Source organism: Chlorocebus sabaeus, chromosome 26, assembly GCF_047675955.1.
Source record: "Chlorocebus sabaeus isolate Y175 chromosome 26, mChlSab1.0.hap1, whole genome shotgun sequence".
Lineage (NCBI taxonomy): Eukaryota > Metazoa > Chordata > Mammalia > Primates > Cercopithecidae > Chlorocebus > Chlorocebus sabaeus.
The window spans coordinates 6,600,001-6,623,413 of record NC_132929.1 but is presented as its reverse complement, the minus strand read 5'-3'; the positions used below and the strand labels follow the sequence as shown (position 1 = coordinate 6,623,413).

Sequence of the window (23,413 nt, the reverse complement as noted above, 5' to 3'; positions counted from 1 at the left end):
CAGCACCACTTATAAATAGGGAATCCTTTCCCCATTGCTTGTTTTTGTCAGGTTTGTTGAAGATCAGATGACATTAACCCACTTTTCTACCAAAAAAACCAAAACAACCCTCTGTGGTAAATGTGTGTATTTCCTAATGAGTACTAATTTGGCCATATCCCCTAGTTGTGATATCCAGTTGTTTGTTCATGTCTAAAAATACATCATTTACATTTTGAATGCTTTCTAAGCCTCAGTTATTTAATGTTTAAGAATTTCCCAGGCATGTCGTATTTTGTTTTGGTTTTTTTTAACTATCTTTGTAGCAGTCTGGGTCCAGTCAGGCGATGGGAACCCCAGGGGGAGCATCATATTTAATAGAATTATTAGGTACGATGAGAGAGTGACTGTTAAGAGGTGGAAGTTCTGTATGGTATAGTGGGGTGGAGGGAGGGGACCTGAGCAAGGGTAGACCTGGGAAAGCCCCAGGGCAGGACCACCTTATTAGGGAAGGTGTGGTTCAGCAGCGGAGAGCGGGATGGCCGCTGGTTCGGTCAGTCCAGCACTGGTCTAGAGGTACTGTTGGTCACAATAGGCCACCCTCTGGAGTACAGGCTGGGGAGCAGCAGCTTGAGGTGTTGGCCTGCGGTGTGAATTCAGGCACCAGCACGACCAAAGGTGCCGGACATGCAAATGGAACAATTGCTCAATGCAGGACTCTCCAGACCACGCAGGCTACACCGGGTTTGTGGAGGGAGTCCAGAGGTGGCTGGCCATGTGGAGCTCTGGGTTCCCCAATGGGTGGCCTGAACAAGGCTGCGGGGTTGCATAAGAGCTAGGTGCCTCTGTGGCCTGAGCCAGGAACCACGGGAACTGTTTTCCTCCAGCAATGTTCCTCCATCACCCTCTGCCCAGAAAGCTTAACGTGCACACTTGAAAGGAGAAACACAGCCGGGCGCGGTGGCTCACGCTTGTAATCCCAGCACTTTGGGAGGCTGAGGCGGGCGGATCACGAGGTCAGGAGATCGAGACCATCCTGGCTAACACAGTGAAACCCCCATCTCTACTAAAAATACGAAAAAAAAAAAAAATCAATTAGCTGGGCATGGTGGCGGGCGCCTGTAGTCCCAGCTACTCTGGAGGCTGAGGCAGGAGAACAGCGTGGACCTGGGAGGCAGAACTTGCATTGAGCCCAAATCGCGCCACTGCACTCCAGCCTGGGCGACACAGTGAGACTCCATCTCAAAAAAAATAATAATAAAAATAAAGAAATAAAGGAGAAACGCTTAAGGGAATTCCGTTGTTCATTCAGAGAAGATATCCAGGGGTGCATTCAGAATTGGGAGGCAATAAATTGATAACGGACACAACCTTTTTTCATTCCTTTCTAATTGTCCCATTGTAGTCAGTGGGTGTAGCCAGTACAGATTCTTTGTAGAATATCACATTTCTTTTGTGGCCTAGTGCTACATAGGCAGTTTTGGTTAAAACTGTGTGTGTGTGTGTGTGTGTGTGTGTGTGTGTGTGTGTAAAACCTCTGCCTTCTCTATTTGTTAGGTACAGGGTTCTAAATAAATCTTATTGTTATTTAAATTTTTATAGCCCATCTTCCTTTTGTCTGGTTAATGTGATTTTAATCTCTCAATATGAATGTGGCTATTAATTTCACCTTTTATCATTTTTGCTTGGTTTATATTTTGAAGCTATGATGTGAAGTTTATAAAGGTACATGATGCTCTTGGTGGATTGTTTTTGTTATTAATGGGAATTTTTCTTTTTGTGCCTTTGCATACTTTGTTGTTTACATTCATTTTGTCTGATTAATACCGCCATATGAGCCTTCTTTTTTATTAGCACTTGTCTGGTGTATCTTTTCCTATACTTTTATTTTTAGCAGTCTTCGTGCCATTTTTTTCAGGTGTCATCACAAGAGACTAAGCAACTCATGGTTTAATTTTCTAAAACAATCTGAAAATATGTTTTTCAACAGATGGACTAAAAGAGAGTATAAAGAGCACTGTATTCATTTGCTCAGGCTGCAGTAACAAAACACCACAGATTTGGTGTCAGAATCCACAGAAATGTATTGCCTCACAGTTCTGGAGGCTGGGAGTCCGAGATCAAGCTGCTGGCAGGGCTGGCCTCCTTGGGGCCTCTCTCCTTGGCCTTGATGCCTCTGCATATATTCTTCCCTCTGTGCCTGTTGTGCACCCCTGGGGTCTCTCTGTGTACCCCAACTTATCTTTTTTTTTTTTGAGATGGAGTTTCACTCTTGTTGCCCAGGCTGGAGTGCAGTGGCGCAATCTTGACCCACTGCAACCTCTGCCTCACAGGTACAAGCGATTCTCTGCCTCAGCCTCCTGCAGAATGCCCTTTCTCGATCCTCCCTGCAATTGGCTACTTTTAGGATCCTGCTGATTGGAGCGTTTTACAGAGCGCTGATTGGTGCATTTTACAGAGCGCTGATTGGTGTGTTTTACAGACGGCTGATTGGTGCATTTTACAATCCTCTTGCTAGCTACAGAGCGCTGATTGGTGCGTTTTTACAGAGTGCTGATTGGTGCATTTTACAGTCCTCTTGTACAACAGAAAAGTTCTCCAAGTCCCCACTTGACACAGGAAGTCCAGCTGGCTTCACCTCTCACAACCACCCCAAGGAAATTGAGGGTGAAGGGCAGGTCATGCACAGGATGCTGTCTTGATACTGAGAAAAGGAAGGTGGTGTTAACCACATAATTTCATGGCCAGGGGTGAGAGTTATGTAGCAGAGGGGCTCTCTTTGGAAGGGCTGTCTAGAAAAGAGTGTGTAACTCTGGGAAGGATAGGAGGAGGTGACACCTCCATGAGAAAAGGGACTTGGTCTTATTTGCCCCTGTCTCCCCAGTGCCTGTGGCTGGTGTGTGTCAAAGGGGCAGAGTCATTCCTGTGCAGTCGTGATGGTTAATTTTGTGTGTTAACTTAGCTCAGCTCTGGTGCCCAGTTGCTCAAACACCAGTCTGGATGTTACTGGGAAGGTAATTTTTGGGTAAGATGAACATAGTAGACGTTGAGTAAAGCAGACTGTCCTTCATATTTGGATGGGCCTCATTTGACCAGTTGAAGGCCTTAAGACCAAAGGCTGAGGTTCCCCGAAGAGGAAGGTCTGCCCCCAGACCCCCTCGTGACTCGAGACTGGAATGTCAGCTCCTCATGGAGTTCCCAGCCTGCCCGCCTGCCCTGTAGATTTCAGATTTGCCAGACTCTGTAGTCAGGTGAGCCAAAATCTTGAAATAAATCTCTTTTTATACATCCTATTGGTTCTCTTTCTCTGAAAATTCCTAATACTGTAGTTTTTTCATCTGGTGGTCCATTTGGCTATCTCACTAACTTCTGTCTTGGGACAGCCTGAAAGTCAGAAGTCATGTGTCTCCTAGACCCTCCATCCCCAAAGCACAGCCTCATGCCAAAATATGCCTTCACGTTAGTAGCGCTGCCCAGCCCTGTTCAGTTTTCTGAGATCCAGTTCCTACGAGACTGCGGTGCTCAGCTCTCATCATCTCATCGGGTTCTGTGCCTCTGAGGCTGTTCCCTCTGAGACCAGATCCCGGGCCCTTTCTCTGTGGGCTGCTCCACCCCTGCTGAAATCACACAGATGGCGGACAGTACATGTAGACAGGTCAGACAGACACACCAATTGTGGCCAGCTGCAGCGTGGGGAGTGTGGAGTCTGCCCACAGCTGTGGCGAGATGGCTCTGTGGTGAGATCTGGGCTTTCTTGTGTGCTGAGGAATGGGAGCGTTTGCCATCCTTATCCAAGCTGCATCACTCAGGGCTGGCCCCTCTGAGGCTGCACTGTGGGTCCCACCCAGCCTCTGAATGAGAATTGGCATACCAGCCAGATGCCTAGGTGATCTGTGCGTGTGCTACAGGTTGAGAAGGTCTGCACTGGACACCTCCAGAAGGATGATCTGGGACCAGGGTTAGACAAGGCCCACGTCTGCTGCACAGCCCTCTCCTCTTTGATGTCCTTTCTGCACCTGACACCTCTTCTTGACATTCCCTTTCCTTGGTTTATGTGATAAGACCTCTCTGTCTGCAACAGGAATGGTCTTATTCATCTTCTTCACCTACCATGTATTAATAGTTCCCTGTGCCTTAAACCCGTGATTCAAAACCTGCTTCCCTAACTCTCCAAAGTCAGCCAAGCTGGAGGTTATGGGCCCAATCTTCCACAAGACTGCTCTCACTTCTGACACAAATTCAGGGGTCCTCAGGCCCATCTTTACTTCTTACCACCTGACTATAATTTCAGGGGTTCCCACGACCAGTCTTAAATTAGATAATTTGCTAGAATGACTCACAGAACTCAGAACAGCACTATACTTAACAATGACAGTTTCATTATAGCACAGATTTACAACCCGGAACCAGACAAAAGAAGGGACACCTAGGGTGAAGTCTGGGAGGCTTCCAGACGCAAAGCTTTGGCATCCTCAGAGATGCATTATCCTCCCAGCATCCAAGTGTGGCAGTAATCAAAGGGTATTGCCAACAAAGGAAGCTCACCTGAGCTTCAATGTCTAGAGTTTTTATTTGGGATTCTTTATGTAGGTATGATGCATGATGAATTGAATCGGTGAATTGATTAAATCATTGGCTGTGTGGTTGAACTCAATATCTAGCCTTCCCAGAGGTCAGGCCGGTAGCTCGTGTCTCCAGTCTCAAAGCCCCAGCCCTCTAGTAGCTAGTTGGCCTCTCTGCATGACCAGCCTCCATCCTGAATCATCTCTTTTGCATAAACTTTGGAACCCACCATGGATAACAAGGACACTCCTATCACTTGGAGATTCCAAGGATGTAGAGGCTCCCTTCAAGGTACCAGAAGGTCAGCCAAGTTCTTTATTACGCACCAACTGATTGCCATGACTTAGTGGTTAATAAAGAGTGGGTCTTGGGGTTCCTTTAGATTTCAGGCCTGACACAACCCTTTGGATATAGACTACATGAAATCAAAGTGTTAAGAAGGGTGTATGCATGCTATTTGTTTACTTTGAAGAGTGACACTTGGAACCAGCGTCAGTTTTACAGGCTGCCCTGACTTGCTGAGGCGCAGACTGTGAAGTGCATATTCACAATGAATGAGGTGTTACCCTAGAGCAGTGGCTCTCAGACTTTCAGGCATCAGAATCCCTTGGAGATCTTGTTAACAAGCAGACTTCAGGGTCCTGCCCCTGAGTTTTCATTGGTTTGGGGGAGGGCCCAAGAGTTTCCATGTCTGTCGAGTTCCCAGGTGACGCTGATGCTGCTGGCCCAGGGACCACACTTCAGGAAGCCCTGGAATAGACTGTGGTGGGTGTTTGAAGTTTGGATTCTTGGCCATAGGTTTTTACATTACAATGACAGAATGGGAAGTTTGGCAGGAATAAAGATCACTTCCACCCACAGGTTCCTTGGGGGGGGGGGGGTCCTTCTTCCCTGGGCCCTGGCCTGGTGCCTCTGCCTAGCAGCTAGCTAACATCAGGTTCCAGGTCTCACGTTTTGGTTGGACTTTAATGGCAACTGGTGGGCATGTGCAGGCTGTTCTTGCAGCGGGAGGGAGCGCTGCCTCTGCTTGGGCTGCTAGGCTTGGGGCCTGGTCACCTGGGGCCCCTGCCCTTCCTTTAGTCTTGCCAGGCAGGCAGGGGCGTGAGGGCTTGCCACCGGGGCAGAGAACATTGAATGATTGCAATTGAGGGGTCATTAGGATTAATTAGTAAATAGCTATCAGGGCTTAAAAAATAGGTTCGGGAACAGCCTGGGAGGGCAGTCGGGTGTGTTTTCCCAGTTTGAGGGGAAAGCATGAATTGACCACAATCTCAGGTGGGGGCTCCCGTGCGAGGACCCTGCTCAGGCCAGTGAAGCGACAGTGGATGTGGCCTGGAAATGCTGTTTTCTCTCATGTTCAGTGAGGGTGGTGGAATTCGGGGTGCGTGGGGGGACCTTGGGGGTGCCATGTGATGATTAATTGTAGTCTGTCTCAGATGTGGAAGCTGCCAGTCTGTTTTTCTGGGACATCATCATGGGATTTTTATTATCGGTTTCAACAGTGAGACTGCTGGCTCATCATGTGACAAGAGATTGACGTGCCGCTCCACGTTCGAAGCAGGGCTTCTCCATGATGTGTGGGCCCTGGACCAGCAGCCTTAGCATCCCCTGGGCGTGTGTGAGCCGTGCACACTCCCAGCTACCCCCTAACCTGCTGAACCAGAAGTTCTAGGGATGGGGACCCGGCCCCACAGGTGGCTCTGCTACATGGGAAGAAACTGTTGGGATGTAAAGCAGGCCAGAGAGGGCGGGAGCAGACAAAGATCTGAGGCTGCATGTGGATCCCTCAGGGTGCCAGCTGTCACCCCTGAGCACCCCCCTACCTGGGAAGCTTTGGCAACTTTCCCAGTTGCAAGCCAAAGCCCAGGGACTCCACCGCTGGTGACCCCCTCACCTGGCCCTGGCTGTGCCCTTTGGCTCAGGGCTGGGTCCGGGAGGCTGGAGAGGTGCCAAGATTCATTGCCAGAGGCGGCCTTGCCCCTCCCTTGTGTCCTTGTAGGCAGAACCCTCACCCTTATGCTTTCCCACCACCTACCAGTCACACCTCCTTGCCCAGGCCTCAGTGCCTGACATACGGCCTGAATACATATGTATTTTTTTGTCTTAAACTATTTAAAAAAAAATATCTACAGACTCTCCCCTTACCAGGTTTTTCTTGGGGAAGAAAATGTTGCTTAGTAGACACATTGCCCCCAGGTCTCCTTCAGGGAGGATGAGCATCACCTGCATTGAGGAAGGGGCGCTTCATCAGAGATTCCTACTTCAGAGTGAGCCTCACTAGCAGCCACAGGGTGCACAGCTAGGACGGGAGGCAGTGCTGCTGAGCCAAGGGGTGGTAGGAGCAGCTCTGGAGAAACCTGGTGGGGTGTGGGGTGAAGCTGCCTCCACCCCAGCAAGCGATGTGGGTCCTCCCCACTGGACTGGGGAACCGTGTGTGACGGCTTGGGGTGCAGAGACCCCAGTTGGCCTTCAAAGGAGGGGTGGCCAGAGGCCCAGTAGGTGACTCCCACACTTCTTTTACATCATCTACTGAACACCCCAGAGTTCCCTGCTTCTTACAGTGGTAACATTTGTTTAGAAGTTGTGCATTAAATAGACTGGGCATGGTGGTTCATGCCTGAAATCCCAACACTTTGGGAGGCAGAGGCAGGCAGATCGCTTGAGTCTAAGACTTTGAAACCAGCCTGGGCAACATGGTGAGACCCTGTTTCTACAAAAAATACAAAAATTAGCCAGGCAGGCTGGTGTGTACCTGTAATCTCAGCTATTTTGGAGGCTAAGGTAGGAGGATTGCTTGAACCTGGGAGGTGGAGGTTGCAGTGAGCTGAGATCACACCAGTGTACTCCAGCCTGGATGACAGAGTGAGACCCTGTTTCCAAAAAAAAGAAAAAAGAAAAGTTTTGCATAAATAAAGTTAAATTATTTAAATTATTTAAAATAAAAGTTAATTGTTTAAAATAAGCTAGGAGAAACTTGCTACTTAAAGACATCTTTTGGGAGATTTTTTATTCAGAAGATAATCATTTATCAAAGTGATTGAGTAACCTGTAATTTATCCAGTTGAGTTTAATTTCAGTATTTGAGTTTCATGTTTACCCTTTTAGCAGCTATCATTGAATCCCTCTTGGTAACGCCAGAGCACACTTAAATATGAGATGCAGCCCCTGCCTCCATCGGCTTATGGACTGGGTGGGTGTGTAGCCACCGTGTACAGAAGGTTAAAGATGGTTCTAGGGATCAGGCAAACAGGCTGGGGTGAGTTACCAGAAGGATGATCTGAATCGTTGTGTGAGATTACAGGTTGCCCATCACCATGGCCAGTGCCTCCGAGGGTTTTTTGGAATTAGAGGGGCAGCTTCCAGGCCTTTCAGGAGAGGAGGGTCTTTTCATGTCTTTTGTGGGTGAGGACCTGAGGCAGGCAGGGAGAGACAGCCAGAGTTAGGTGGGGCCGGAAGAAATCAGGCCGGAGTGACTGGGACCCTTGACTCTCCTTGTTAGAGGGTGTTTCTCCATTTTGTCCTCGTATAATGTAGTACCACAGACTGGGTAATTTCTGAAGAAAGGAAGTGTGTTTGGCTCACAGTTCTGGAGGCTGGGAAGTCCCAGAGCATGGTGCCAGCATCTGGTGAGGGCCTTTGTGCTACCTCATAGCATGGCAGAAGACATCACATGGCAAAGAGACAGAGATACAAGATAGGGGCTGAACTTAACCTCCATGAGGAGCCTTCTCCCTGGATGATGGCATTAATCCATTCCTGAGGGCAGAGACCTCATGGCCTAATCACCTCTTCAGCATACTGTCTTTTTATTTTTTATTTTTTTCGAGATGGAGTCTCGCTCTATTGCCCGGGCTGGAGTGCAGTGGCGCGATCTCCGCTCACTGCAAGCTCCACCTCCCAGGTTCACGCCATTCTCCTGCCTCAGCCTCCTGAGTAGCTGGGACTATAGGTGCCCGCCACCACGTCTGGCTAATTTTTTATATTTTTCGTAGAGACGGGGTTTCACCATGTTGGCCAGGCTGGTCTCGAACTCCTAACCTCATTATCCGCCTGCCTTGGCCTCCGAAAATGCTGGGATTACAGGTGTGAGCCACCACACCCGGCACATGCGTTTTTTAGAAGGATCTTGAAATGATTTACTATTGTTGATCAAGGAAGAAGATGAAGGTGGGGAGATATGCTACCTTGAAAGTGTCCTTTGAACGTGCAGCCTTATTTCAGCCACATGTCAGGGTGTGAAGAGAAGGGAGAGCTCTGTGTGTGTGTGTGTTTGTGTGTGTGTATCAGGGTTGCTGCTGGGGAGTTGCATTGCTTCCCTAAGGCCCACCAGGGAGATTACTGGGAGGGGATCAGACAGGGCCTTTGAAGTTTTATGTTATTAAAGAAGGTCACGTCTTATTACCACAAAGACCTGGGATACCTGCAGCAGGGAGTGGTGGAGGAGAGGCTGTCAGGCCAGCCCTTAACAGCACGACTCTCCCGATCCTTACTCAGTTCCTCCTTATCCTCCTGGCATCCAGCTCCCCATCAGAAACTGTGAACCCTGAGAGATGATGGGGCCATGGACCCTTCACATTTTTGTCATATTCATTATAGTGGTTCTCAGCCTTGGCTGCATGTCAGCTACCCAGAGTGTCCAAATTCTCCTCACCCAGAAATTCTGCCCTCATGGAGCTGGGACAGGATCCAGGAATTGATATATTTTTTAAAACTCCCCAGGTTGATTCTAGCAGCCGACTGGGGTTTAGACCTAAAACCAGAGCCCGCCAGTTTTCGTGTGGTGTGACCTTTCCTGCTGATGATGTCAGGTCTAGCTGAACACTGATGGGCACTGACATGTGTCTGATGAATCGAATGAAATAAAAGCAGGTTTTGACTTAATGTACGTCCCAAAATCTATAAAGAGATCAACGGAGGACATACGGTGCTGTCCAGGATGGAGTAAGCCCACTAGTGCCCATTCCGCTCACTGATTAGAACTCAAAACTCTGAACAGAATGAAAAGCAGCCCCATTGGGAAGGGGGTTACAGTTGGAAGGCCCAGCACAGTAGAACTGAGTTTCTGTGGTTGGGTTTTTCCCTTCTTTGATCTGAGTACTGACTGATTTGGGAAATAGCGCGGTGAGCAGAGGCAGCAGAACTCTGTGAGAAACCCGTCTTTCTGGCCAGGGAATTGAAAAGAGGAACCTGCAAGCCGAAGTGTAGGAGGGATCCCCGTTTTGTTTTGTCTTTTCCTCTCTCCTGGCCCTGCTAGACCCAGAGCAGTAGCACCTACAAGCCTGAGAGAAAATCCAGCTCTGTGGGTGGAGGAACCAGTTATTGTATAAAGGTGGTGGAAGAATCCCCTTTTTTTTTTTTACCTTTCTCCTTCTGCTTTGCCCTCAGCAGGGGCTGCAGTTGCAAGAAACTATGAGAGTGTGATGTGTTAGGCTAAAACTCTGAGAGAGCCCCAACTTTATGGGCAGAGGAACCAGGAAAAGGGGCATCTGGTAGTAGAAGAATATGGAAGAAATCTTGGAGAGGGGAAATCTGGAAAAGAAGATTTATTTATGTTTCTGAACCAACTCCATGTATGGGACATACCCAGAGAACCATAGCAAAGGCTTTGGAATTAAGCTGCAATATAAACCATGGCCCAGGTCCCAGACTTAATCCGTGAATAGCTCGTGCTTGAAGCCAACTCACAGAGCACAGCAAAGGGTTTTGAAACCGCACTGACATTAGCACCATCCCCTGATGAAGGGGAGCCGGAGCTTGTGTTCCGAACCTGAGTGGATTGATCGCCTGGTGAAGCAGACACATGAGAATCAACATTCTCTACATTCTCATTCAGCATTTTCAATCAGCATTAAAAGGTACATATTAAAATGGTCTGGGATGCAATCTACAATTATTTGGGATACAAAGAAGCAAAAAAAATCTGACCTTCAGTCAATCAATTAAAAATATTTTTTAAAGGAGCAATTCTCAAGGGAAAAAGCAATTAACAAATGTCAACCCTGAGGTGACATAGATGTTGAAATTATCAAAGACTTTAAAGTGACTGTTATAACCATGTTCCATGAGGTAAAAGATGGATACTTCTGAAATTAATAGAAACATAGAAATTTGCAGCAGAGCAATATAAACAAAAAAGAAAAAAATAGGAATTTTAGAATGAAGTAAAAATATTACTGGATGAGCTCAAAAGCAAATGTGTATGACAGAAGAAAGAAATCTAAGTTAGCTCTAAGTAGATCAATAGAAATGATCCTGAATAAAAGAAAAATGAGTGTAAGAAATGAGTAGGCTGGGTGTGATGGCTCATGTCTGTAATCTCAACACTTTGGGGGAGGCCAAGGTGGGAGGATCCCTTGAGCCGGGAGTTTAAGATCAGCCTGGACAATATGGTAAGAACTCTTCTCTACTAAATAAATAAATAAATAAATAAATAAAATTTTGCTGAGTATGGTGGCACACACCTGTAGTGCCAGCTACTCAGAAGGCTGAGGCAGGAGGATCACTTGATTCCCAGAGGTTGAGGCTGCAGTGAGCCATATTTGTGCCACTTCACTCCAGCCTGGGTGACAGAGCGAGACCCTGTCTCAGAAAAAATAAAAAGCAATTATTAAAAAAAGGTATCATTTACAATAGCATCCCCCCAAAAAAGAAAGAAATATGTATAAATAAGAAAATATGCAAGATCTGTGTGCTGGAGACTAAGACATGCTGATGAGAGAAATCAAAGACTCAACTACATGGAAAGATGTATTTATATATTGGAAGATTCAGTATAGTTGTGAATTCTCCCCAAATCAACCTCTAGATTCATTGCAATCCCAATCAAATTTCCAGCAGGATTTTAAAAAATAGATATTGATAATGGGATTCTAAAATGTATATGGAAGAATAAGGGACCAATGGTGGAAACAATAGTTAGATCCCAGGTGAAAAAATATTCCTGATTACATGTGGGAGAATTTCCCAGATGAAAAACAAGGAAACTCTGAACTTTGAATAAAGGGTACATGATCCTTATGGACTTTTTTAGTTCGCTAGGGCTGCTGTAAGAAATCCACAGACTGGGTGGCATAAACAACAGAAGCTTACTGTCTCAGTTCTGGAGGCTGGAAGTCCCGGATCGAGGTGTCATCAGGCCTGCTGACTCATGAGGGCTGTGAGGGAAAGTCGGTCCCATGCTTCTCCATTTGCTTGTGGTGGTTTGCTGGCCATCTTTGATGTTCCCTAGCTTTTAGAGCCCTGCCTTCATCCTGTTTGTGTGACTGTCTCCACAGTTCCCCTCTTTAAAGGACACCAGTCCTGTTGGGTCAGGGCCTACCCAAATTATTGTATCTCAACTAATTATATCTGCAGTAATCCCCTCCCTCCCTCCCTCCCTCCCTCCCTCCCTCCCTTCCTTCTTTCCTCCCTCCCTTCTTTCCTTCCTTCCATCTCACTCTGTTGCCCAGGCTGGAGTGCAGTGGCCTGATCTCGGCTCACTGCAACCTCTGCCTCCCGGGTTTAAGCAAGTCTCCTGCCTCCGCCTCCCGAGTAGCTGGGACCACAGGTGCGTGCCACCACCTATATTTTTAGTAGAGACAGGGTTTCACTGTGTTAACCAGGATGGTCCGATCTCCTGACCTTGTGATCCGCCCACCTCAGCCTCCCAAAGTGCTGGGATTACAGGAGTGAGCCACCACACCTGGCTGCAGTGATCCTATTTCTAAACAAAGTATATTCTGAGGTACGGGGGATCAGGACTTGAACATATGCATTTTGAGGGGACATGATTCAGCCGTAACATGGCTGTGGCTTATTTTAAAACTACACAGTGCTGCGTGCACTTGGAAATGACTAGAAAAATGTGAAAATCACAGGGCAACCAACAGAAACAGATTTTTCCCCCTTGAGTCTTGTGGCCACTTCTCTGGGGGTGACAGACATCTTTGTCTGTGAGGATGGATCTGGTAGAGGGGGTATTTAGCAGTGTACTTCTTCACACAGGGTCCTGGCAGCTGCAGAAGCTGCGCCCCTTTCTCCAGCATGTTAGGAAAAAGGTCAGTGCTGGTAATGTTCTGTGTTCAGTTGACCTCTTATCTGGGTCTCGCTTTTCCCCTAAAGGCATCCAGGAGCAAACATGACATGCAGAGGCAGACTTTGCCAAGGCACCACTATTTCCAGAAGTTCTTGTGGGAGAGAGTAGACTTCTTACTGTAACCTGGGAAGAACAGCAAATACCTGCCGGGCCAGAAGTGCACACAGTTACTCTGTTCCTGTTATGGCATTAATGCTGCTTTCAGGTGCGGACTACATTGTGAGATATTGAAAATGCCATTTCCTGGAGACTAGTATTGATGATGAAGGTCTGACAGCAATTTAAATGATATTTAAAGGGCAGATTATCACCTTTTGCTTATTTGGAGATGAGGATACAGTGGGGCAGATGTCCCAGCATGTTCAGTGCCCAGAAGGAAGAAGTTAGGCCTGACATTAACCCCAGGCCTCTTCCAAGGGCTGCTGAGACTTAACATCCTTCCCACCACAGAAATGTCACCTGACAGGTATGGCTGCCCAAGGCTTCCCGAGCTGCAGAGGGCTTTCAGTCCATGGTGCTTGTCTTTTTTATGTTATTTGTCTGTAGAAGTACTGTAGCCAGGAATGACGAGAGGAAGGAAATAGGTACCATCGTCCCATCACTCGAAGGCAGCCCTTGCTAACGTCTTAATGCATCTCTTCACAGTTGATTCTATGTTTATTTGGTTGTGAATAAATCATAACAATGCATATTACATGCTAAGCCTTTTGTAAATATTTCAGACACCACAAAACTGTCTTGTGCATATGCTAACACTGATTTACCTAGGATCCTGTTATTGAAGGTTTGGTGTGTGCTCAATATTTTTGTCCATTTCACTGCCATTTTCCAAAGAGAAACACATCCCATACTGTGATCTTGAAGTGAAATACTTATTCAGTGACTTTTGTCTGAAATGCTTGGACTGATCATGCAAGCATTCTCCAGGACTGTTCAAACCCACGTCGTGTATAGTGAAAGCAACTAAATTATATTTTAAAGGAACAAAATAATATTATCTTTACAACATGCGAGACCAAATGGGGGACAAGATAGGTGTCAGGAGCAATTTGGCTGAGTCTTTTTCTCGTTTGTATGATACGTTTTCACCCAGCCTGTATTGTGGTCACTGAATAGCTATTTTTCATCTGGTCTGCTATATTACCAGCTCTTCTAAGCACCAGCTAATGCTATTTTCCCGTGCAAAAGAAAAACATGGTTTAGAATAAGGACACTGGAGCCCTTTATTGTTGACAATGAGCTTTTATTTCCCACATCTCATTAGGATGTTTCAGGAGGCGAGTGGTGAGCACGGTGTCGGGGGCCGCATTTCCTATTGATTTATGTGCTGTTATAGAATTAATTGAGTCTGGACATGGGGACTCATTTTCTTGGACATGTAGCAGGTAATCATGCTTCTCCTGTACATTTGAATTGCTTTCCAGATGGTGTGTTGTACAGGATTTATCTTTAATATGATTGACTAGAAGCAAAGGACCTGAGTATGTTTGCATACATGCTCTGCAGTGCAAAGCCCCCAGCCCCCACTGTAGAGACGGTTAACTCCCTCCTGGGCTCCTCTGAGGACCCGGGCCATGGATTGTCACTGTATGTAGCAAAGACAGTTTCAAAGGGTCCTGGATAAAGGCTCTGGGAGGAGAGAAAACGCCTATAGTATATTATGAGGGAAACACAGAATAAACAGCATTACTTATTATGCAAAACCAGGACATAATGTGCGTTCAGCAGGGGAATAGTTAGTGTCTTAGTCAGCTCAGGCTGCTATATCAAAAAACACCATAGACTTGGTGGCTCCAACAGCAGACATTTATTTCTCACAGTTCTGTAGGCTGGGAAGTCTGTAATCAAGGGATGGGCAGATTCAGTGTCTGATGAGGTCTGTCTGCTTTCTGGTGCATAGGTGGCCGTCTTCTTTCTGTGTCCACACATGGCGAAAGGGGCAAGGCAGCTCTCTGGGTTCTTCTCTCTCTCTCTCTTCCCACCACCGCCCAGGTTTGAGCGATTCTCCTTGCCTCAGCCTCCCAAGTAGCTGGGATTACAGGTACACGCCTCCATGCCTGGCTAATTTTTTTTTTTTTTTTTGTACTTTTAGTAGAGATGGGGTTTCACTATGTTGGCCAGGCTGGTCTCAAACTCATGACCTTGTGGTCTGCCTGCCTCGGCCTCCCAAAGTGCTGGGATTACAGGCGTGAGCCACTGTGCCCGGCCTGGGGTCTCTTTCATCAGGGCACAGTCCCACTCATGAGCTCCACCCTCATGACCTCATCACTCCCCAAAGACCCCACCCCCTAATGCCATCACACTGGGGGTCAGGATTTCTGCATGTGAATTTTGTGGGGGGATGCAGACATTCAGTCTGTGGTGGTCAGATGATACCTATTCAGCTGGGAAATAGGATGTAGCCATTAAAACGATACCTATGGAGAGCTTGTGTTGTTCACCCCATGTTAAAAGAGAACAACATGGATCTGTGTTTACAGTAAGGTCTCAGCTATGCAAAAGAGATGCACAGATAAAAGACTGGAAAGAAAGAAACCACCCAATGAACACCGACTTTCTCCAGGTGGGACAGCTGCGAGTGGTCCTCCATTCTTCTCTGTTTCCTATTGAGAACACTGAACAAAACAGACTGTAGTGCTCGGTGCTGGGAAGTAATGTGCCCTCAGAAGCAGTCACCCTCTGAGTACAGAAGTCTGCCCACATCAGTTTCACAAATGATGTGCTAGATGATTAGTCATATCTGTGGCTCTCTCTTGCCCTCCTACAGGGCAGCTGTCCCCATATAACAGTTGTATCCCTAGAAGGAGTATGCAGTTAAAGTAATTGGAGATCTTTTGACCAGAAGTTTTGAGAGTCTGGCAGCCCAGAAAGCTGGAATTTGGCAGCTATGTGGGACCTTCCTTCAGGCACTAAAGGGCTTTCTGAAAATGTTGCTTACACATTGAGGTGTCTTAAATGGAATTCTTTATCTAATCAGACTGCAAACTGCTTCTGTGCAAAAGGCAATGTGTTAGTTCCTTGCAGGAGTATGCTTTTAGTGAACTAAATGAGATACCAGAAATCCAGTAGGAGAACTCTTTCTTTGAAAGAAGCACTTATTTCTGCCTACATTTTTGCCCACCTTTCCTTCTCACCTCCCCTTGACCACACCCTACCTTTGTGGCTTGGGAATTATCTGCTGTGCTCTGCATAGGCCCGTCCTGCCAGGCCACCCACCTTTGCCCTTGTTTGAAGAAGCTGGGGACAGTTGTCCTCGCTCTCCATCCCCTGGAGTAGGGGAAGAAGGCTTGGAATGTGGTGGGCCTAGGCTACCAGGGGAGGGCCTTGTATTTGTTGACGAGGAGGTCAGATCCATTCCCTGGGCAGTCACCAGAGACCTGCAAGCCTCTACTTAGAGCAGAGTTTTCACGTGCAGTCTTTGGACCTCCGACATGAGAGCCACCTGCAGCTCTGGACCTGGCCTTTGGCCCACCACCTTGGAATCTTGGACCATGAACCTGCACACTCTCCAGGGGGGCCTTGTGCCCACCACAGTGAGCGAATCACTGCATTGGAGGAGTACGTCTTGGCTTTCCACAGGGACCTCTCCCTGCTTTCCGCAGTCCCTCCAAGATGCACCCGTATTCCATTGCAGAGATGCACTTTGCATACACAGCCAGGGACCGTGTCACCTGGCCACAGCCACTCCCAGCCACCTGTGTCAGCAGAGTTCCCTGTTCCCATCTAAGACATTCACCTCATCAGGCATCCTCTCCCGGACCACTTCATTGACATTTCCCTTAACTCCCTTTATGTAGTGTTTATGGAGTTCAGGCCTGCACTGGTTACTCTCTTCTTTAACTCACTTCAAGCCCTGCAGGCACATACTGTCATTTTCAATTTCCTAAGGAGGGGAAGGCCATCTCCCTATTAAATATCTTGCCCCAGGCCTCACAGTAAACAGAGGTCTGAATTGAAACGAGGACCTTCAGTCTTCATCTTTAACAGGCGGGCTCTTTGTCTTACACCAATAGTGCCCCGGTGGGTTCAGTGTAATTCTGTGGAGTCTTTGAAGATGTGACTGCCTTCCTGGGCAGCTGCTGTGGGTTGCTCACCCTTTGTACCCATGGGAAAGAGAACTGGATCAGAATGTCTGTGGTGTCAAACTCAGGAAAAGAGCTGCCGTTAGCCAGTGCTGGCATTGTAGTCATGGTGAAAAACGGGATCATTACCAGTGCACAGCCAAGCCACATATTGCAGCCTGAGGCAACAGGAAAAATCAAGAATACCAATCCTATCTTCATTTAAAATGTTGATATTTTGTTCATCATGGATTTATTTTGTATTAATTTTTATTTTTAAAGCATTGCATTAAATTATTATTTATTTTGATTGCTGAGGTTTTGGGGTCTCCCTTGTCTCCCCCTGGTTCAGCCCTGGTAAAGTGAAAGCATTTTCATTACAATGAGGAGTAAGTCAAGGGTGCCTCTTAGTGCCATCGTTAACTGTGCAGGGAAGCGCAAGGCAGGATAGTTAGACAAGATGACCACATGCTGGAAAGGGGAAGTAAAATGGTGACTTCTGAAGGTGACATCATTTACCTAGAAAAACATTATCAACTAAAACCTATTAGTATTTAAAAATAGCTTAGTAAAACCTATTTTTACAAAATCAGTATCATTTTCTTCTGTATACCAACAATAACCAGGTAAATATATAAGGAAGAGGAGATCTGTTCACAACAGCCACAAAAATATTATATTTAAGAAAAAAATATGAGATGTCTACAGCTATAAAGAAAATTACAAAGCTGTTGAGAGGCATTTAAGGCTTGAATAAATAGGAAGATTTTTTTGGGGTGAAATTGGGTAAAAAGACTCAGTGTTGTTAAGTATGAAAAATTTCTGAGGCCGGGCGCGGTGGCTCACTCTTATAATCCCAGCACTTTAGGAGACCGAGAGGGGCAGATCACTTGAGGCCAGGAGTTGGAGACCAGCCTGGCCAACATGGAAAAACCTCTTCTCTACAAAAAACACAAAAATTAGCTGAGGGTGGTGACATACGTCTGTAATCCCAGCCACTCAGAAGGCTGAGGCACAAGAATCACTTTAACCCGTGAGGCGGACTGCCGTGAGCCGAGATCATGCAGCACTTTAGCCTGGCTGACAGAGTGAGACCTTGTCTCAAAAGAAAAAAAATTCCCTAAAGTAATTTATAACCTAAAGTTACTCCAGCCAAAATTTCAGTGGAATACTGGGGACACTTGAAACCACTAACTCCTAAGTTCTTTTGGGAGAATAAATGTGAAAATAGCAGGGGAAGATGAAAAAATGAGAATGAGAGAGAACTTGCCTCATGTCATATTAAAATACGCTCTAAAGTCATAATAATGAAAATGACATAGTACTGTTTCTGGACAGATGGAAATGACATCGACTAGAAAGTCCAGGGACAGATCTAAGTTTATGTAAGAATTTAGTGTATGATGGCTGGGCACGGTGGCTCGCACCTGTAATCCTAGCACTTTGGGAGACTGAGGCGGGTGGATCACGAGGTCAAGAGATCGAGACCATTCTGGCCAACATGGTGAAACCCCATCTCTACTTAAAAAAAAAAAAAATTAGCTGGGCGTTGTGGCGCGCACCTGTAGTCCCAGCCACTTGGGAGACCGAGGCAGGAGAATCACTTGAACCTGGGAGACGGAGGTTTCAGTGAGCCAAGATCACACGACAGGAATTCTGGCCTGGCAACAGAGCGAGACTCAGTCTCAAAAAAAAAAAAAAAAAAAAAAAAAAAAAAAAAAAAAAAAATTAGTGTATGACATGCAGGGTGACCAGCCATCCCAGTTCCTCTGGAACTGAGGGTTTCCTGGGACATGAGACTTTGAGTGTTAAAGTTGAGATGTTTGGTCACTGTAAGACGTGAGAAACGGAATGGTCTATTTAATAGAAAGGGTATTGGGTTATCTAAGTAAAGCTCTGGTGCCCACACTTTGCTGTATATTGGAATCACCTGGGAAACGTTTAGGACTACTGATGCCTAGTTCCTATCTGAGACATTCCAGGGTCATTGGTATGAGGTGTGACCTGGGCATCAGGATTTTTAATGGGTAACAAAGCTTGAAAATCACTGGGGTAACCATCATGGGGAGCACGAAGCTGCTCCCTACCTTGTATGTGTAAACTTTCTCATGGGTTAAATATTTCTGTGTAAGGAATAAAGGATTCTAGACAGTGACTGGATTTGTTTGCTCCAAGGGAAGAAGTTTGACCTCTCCCATGAAAAGTCTGGAACTTCTGGAGCTGGGGGCAGGTGCAGCACAGAGACTCAGGGAGTTTCAGGGGAGCACCTTACTCCTGTGCCTCTAGGAGGGCTGGACATTTTCCCTGGAAGCAAACAGATCTGGCTGAGGACAGCCTATCTCTGTCGTATCTAAAAAATACAGGCACCTCTTCACATCTCAACAGTGAAGTCCCAGATCACCACCCTGACTGCCTCCAGCTCACCATAAAATCATCTCCCACTGTATCTTACACTGTCCAGCCATCCACCACTCACTGAGAGACCTGCACCGGTGTCTTAAGAACCCTTTGTTGCCAGCAAGAGCAAAGACAGGGCACATGCCACATCTTGCTGAAAAGTGTGTTAGTGTTTTGGAAGGTCAAATGGAGGAACTAATTTATACCACGCAGGAAAAAAATATGAAATGGGTGCTATGAGTGTAAAGTGAAGTGATTTGGAGGGCAAATTCCAGAGATATTCCAGGAAGAGAAAAGGCCATTAGGGAGAGAAATAAAAAAGAAATAGCAAGAATCTTCCTGTAGCTAAAGATGTGGGACTTGATACGGAAAGGGCTCAGCAAATGAATCTCATAAAATTAATGAGACCCTTATAAAATTAAAAAAGACCCTTATCCAGACATAGTTGGCTGGAATTTCTGAACTCTAAGAGTGGAGAGGAAATTGTATCAGCTTCCAGACAGAAGGAATAGATTTTTGTACCAAGGTAAAAAGAATCTGATTAGTAGTATTAAAGTGCACATCTGCGAGGCTGTAAGCTAGAAGATAGTGGAACAGTGTTAGCAAATTATTGTGAAAAGGATGCAATGCAATAATCTTATACCCAGCAAAGATATCATTCTGTGTGAGATCAGAGCCATTTTATAGACACAAAAGCGTTACTTCCTAACTAAACAAAATGACTCTAACAATTATTTTTACAAAATAAAAATGAAATCCCCCTAAATAGTTCAAGAGAAAGAAATGCAAAAAGTATAGGAAGCAGTGGTAAGTGATGAATTGAGTAATTGTAGTCCAAATTACATGGTTGTGGTGGTGTTACACATCTGGGATAAATTTTTCTGAAATCATTTGAAGGCTTGGAGAGCTAGTGGGAAACACCAGTGGAAAATAAACTCCTGGTTCTGTTGTAGTTCTCCTACAGTGTCCTCAGTGTTTTCATTTTTGAAAACTTGGACAGTTTTTGAAAACGGGACTGTTCCATGTTATTGTAATGTGTATTTTAGTCCTTATGTCTTATACTGGCCTAGAGAATATTTTATTTAGTGTTGGTATACATATTTCTATGTGCACATTACAGATTTTATCCCCGCGGATGACGGAGAATTTGAAGTTAAGATAGCAAGAGTACTGTGTACTTTAGTTCGTTCTCTAACAAGGATGTACATACCTTCAGTGCGCACAGCTTGGTGTCTAGAGCCTGGCGAGGTACAGGGATGCCATAGAGACGGCACCGATATGTGAGGAATGGGAGCTGTGTGCTCGTGTGCCAGTGATGTACCATCTGCCCTTTGCTGTCCTGACAGTTAAGACGTGGACATCTGGTTGCGTGTTAGCCGCTGCATCCAGCACGTGCTTCTGAGAGACCATCTTGAGGAATGTAGTTACTGGTGATTGTGTCCGAGAGTTGGGACGCAACCTGTCTCTTGTGACTGGCTGTCCTCTGTGAAGATAAGAAATCTGGTGTCAAGTTGTGTGTGGTCTTTGAGGCAGCTCAGTGTTCTTGATGTGTCCTCTGATGCATCTGGGTCGCTGATGTCTTGGTGAGTGCTGGCCGCTTGTTCTCTTCTGGAGAACAGCTCTTTTGAATTGTCCTGCCAGTTTCAGGGTGTGGGAATGGGGTAACAGGCCCTGCAGGGTCCTTCTCAGTGACAGTTTTGCTGGTGTGGGACACCTTTGCTGTCTGTGGGCCACTCTAGGGAGAGTGCTGAGAATCGTTCCGCTACTAGTGATGCTCTTGAGACACGGCCATGGAAAAGCCTGTGCAGGTGGCGGAGTAAGCATCGCTTCTTTCGACGTCAAGTGTCCTTGGAGTGAATTCACACGTTGGAAGCATGTGGCTCCATCAGTAATTGTGCCCACACTCTGAGTGTCGGGACTGGATGAAATAATTACCTCCTCCTCCGTTCTTTTGGGAATGTTCATACTGCTGTAACTGTGACTATCTGGTACACTCAGTCTCATAACAAGATGTGTTTTGGGTACTACTACAAACAAGGTGCTGTGTTGGGAGCTCTGGGGGATATAATATGGAAGGCCTTGAGTTTGTGGCCTAAACTAAAGAGACAACAGGGGAAGAGGAGGTACAGGAAGGCAAGATCAGAGTCCGGGCAGTGACTGCTGAGGGTCACTGATAGCTCCTCTTTCATCTTCACTCCCTGCTCCCATCTGAGCCCAGATTCCGTTGCTTCTGCCACCTAAGGTGCTCGCTGAGCCACTTCTCCACTGTCCTCTCTACTTAGTTTAAGCTCTCCTTTTTTTTCTTTTTAAAAATTACAGTAAAATAGACATAAAAAATTTACCATTTTAAGCATTTTCAAGTGTGCAAGCTCTTAACTGGACTACTGGAATATGTTTTTTTAAATAATTGAACTATCATACAAGCAAAAAGGAATGTGTAATGTAAGAGTACAGTTTAAAGAATATGACAAACACTTGGGGAAACACTTAGCTTAAGAAGTAGAACGTTGCCGGGTGTGGTGGCTCACACCTGTAATCCCAGCACTTTGGGAGGCTGAGGCGGGTGGATCATGAGGTCAGGAGATCGAGACCATCCTGGCTCACACAGTGAAAGCCCGTCTTTACTAAAAATATGAAAAGTTAGCTCGGTGTGATGGGGGGCACCTGTAGTCCAGCTACTGGGGAGGCTGAGGCAGGAGAATGGCATGAAGCCAGGAGGTGGAGCTTGCAGTGAGCCGAGATGGCACCACGGCACTCCAGCCTGGGTGACAGAGCAAGACTCCATCTCAAAAAAAAAAAAAAAAAAAAAAAAAAAATAGAATGTTAAGCGAACTTTTGGACGTCCTCTGTGCCACTTTCCTGATGCTAGCCCCTTGCTTTCCCCTAGCGGATAGAATAACCTTTTCAGTCATCTCCCTGCCTCTAGCCTCTGTCCCCATACCAGGCCCAGAGAGACAGGGCTAAAAGAAAAATTGTTGAAAATTGCTCAGTGACTCTGCATATGTCTTAGTCTGTTTTCTGTTGCTATAACAGAATACCTGAGACTGGGTGATTATATAAAGAATGGAGATTTGTTTTTGACAGTTCTGGAGGCTGGAAAGTCCAAGGTCAAGGTGTCAGCATCTGGTAAAGGGCCTTCTTGCTGTGTCATCCCAAGGCAGAAGGTGAGAAGGTGAGGGAGAGTGAGAGAGAATGCAGGAGAGAGCTGAACTCACTTTTATAACAAACCCACTCTCACAATAAAGAACTTCCTCCCAAGATAGAGACATTAATCCATTCATGAGAGCACAGCCCTCATGACCTAATCACCTCTTAAAGGTCCCACCTCTCAACACTGTTGCATTAGGGATTAAGTCTCCAACACATGAACTTTGGGGGACGTATTAAAGCCATAGCAGTGTGGTTTGGGGGATAGAGTGCAGAGTCTGGGGCACGGGGTCCAGGCCCTCTCCCAGTTTGTCCTGCCAGGTCTCTGCAGCTGCCCTGTCACCCCACAATACCTGCAGGCTGCAGCTGCACCCTTTGTCCTCTTCCCGCCATGGCCGAGCAGTGCTGTCCCCTCTCTTGAGCCCTCCAGCCTGCCATGCTGGGGACTTCTGTTGAGCTTTCCTGCACATTGCTCAGACTGGATGGTTCCTGCACATCCAGTTCCTCTGCAAGCATTGTTCGGTTTGAAGGGGAAGAGGAGGGAGAGGATGGGATAAGCCTGAAGGGGAAGGGACCCAAGTTAGTCTTTGAGGGGCCATGGATTTAGATTGGGAAGAGTTAACATCCCTCCTCATCGGTCCTCATTATGTCTTCTTCTTTTTTTTTTTTTTTTTTTGGAGACAGAGTCTTGCTCTGTCGCCCAGGGTGGAGTGCAGTGGCCAGATCTCAGCTCACTGCCTCCCAGGTTTACGCCATTCTCCTGCCTCAGCCTCCTGAGTAGCTGGGACTACAGGTGCCCGCCACTACGCCCGGCTAGTTTTTTGTATTTTTTTAGTAGAGATGGGGTTTCACCGTGTTAGCCAGGATGGTCTCGATCTCCTGACCTCGTGATCCGCCTGTCTTGGCCTCCCAAAGTGCTGGGATCACAGGCTTGAGCCACTGCGCCCGGCCCATTATGTCTTCTTAATGAAAGCTGCTCGTTTTCTTCTTGAGAGCAAACAACCTGATCTTACGACCATTTGTCTTGGTCACCTGGGCTACCCAAACTGAGTGAGAAGTCAGGAAGGAGCCGGTGGGTTCTTGGGAAGAGGCAGGTGTCCTGGCGAGTTGCCGGTGCCTCCCTTGACTGCTTTTCCTGGAGCTCCATGTGCCCTCATTCTTCTTGGCGTGGATGCATGTTGTTCTGATGATG

The 23,413-nt window shown here is 46.6% G+C and overlaps 1 protein-coding gene across 7 annotated transcripts in view; it reads left to right on the top strand.

Annotated features, from left to right (window-relative positions):
* APBA2 (amyloid beta precursor protein binding family A member 2) overlaps nucleotides 1-23,413 on the top strand; it is a 121,079-nt gene that overhangs the window by 32,739 nt on the left and 64,927 nt on the right. The gene's annotated exons all lie outside the window — the stretch shown is intronic.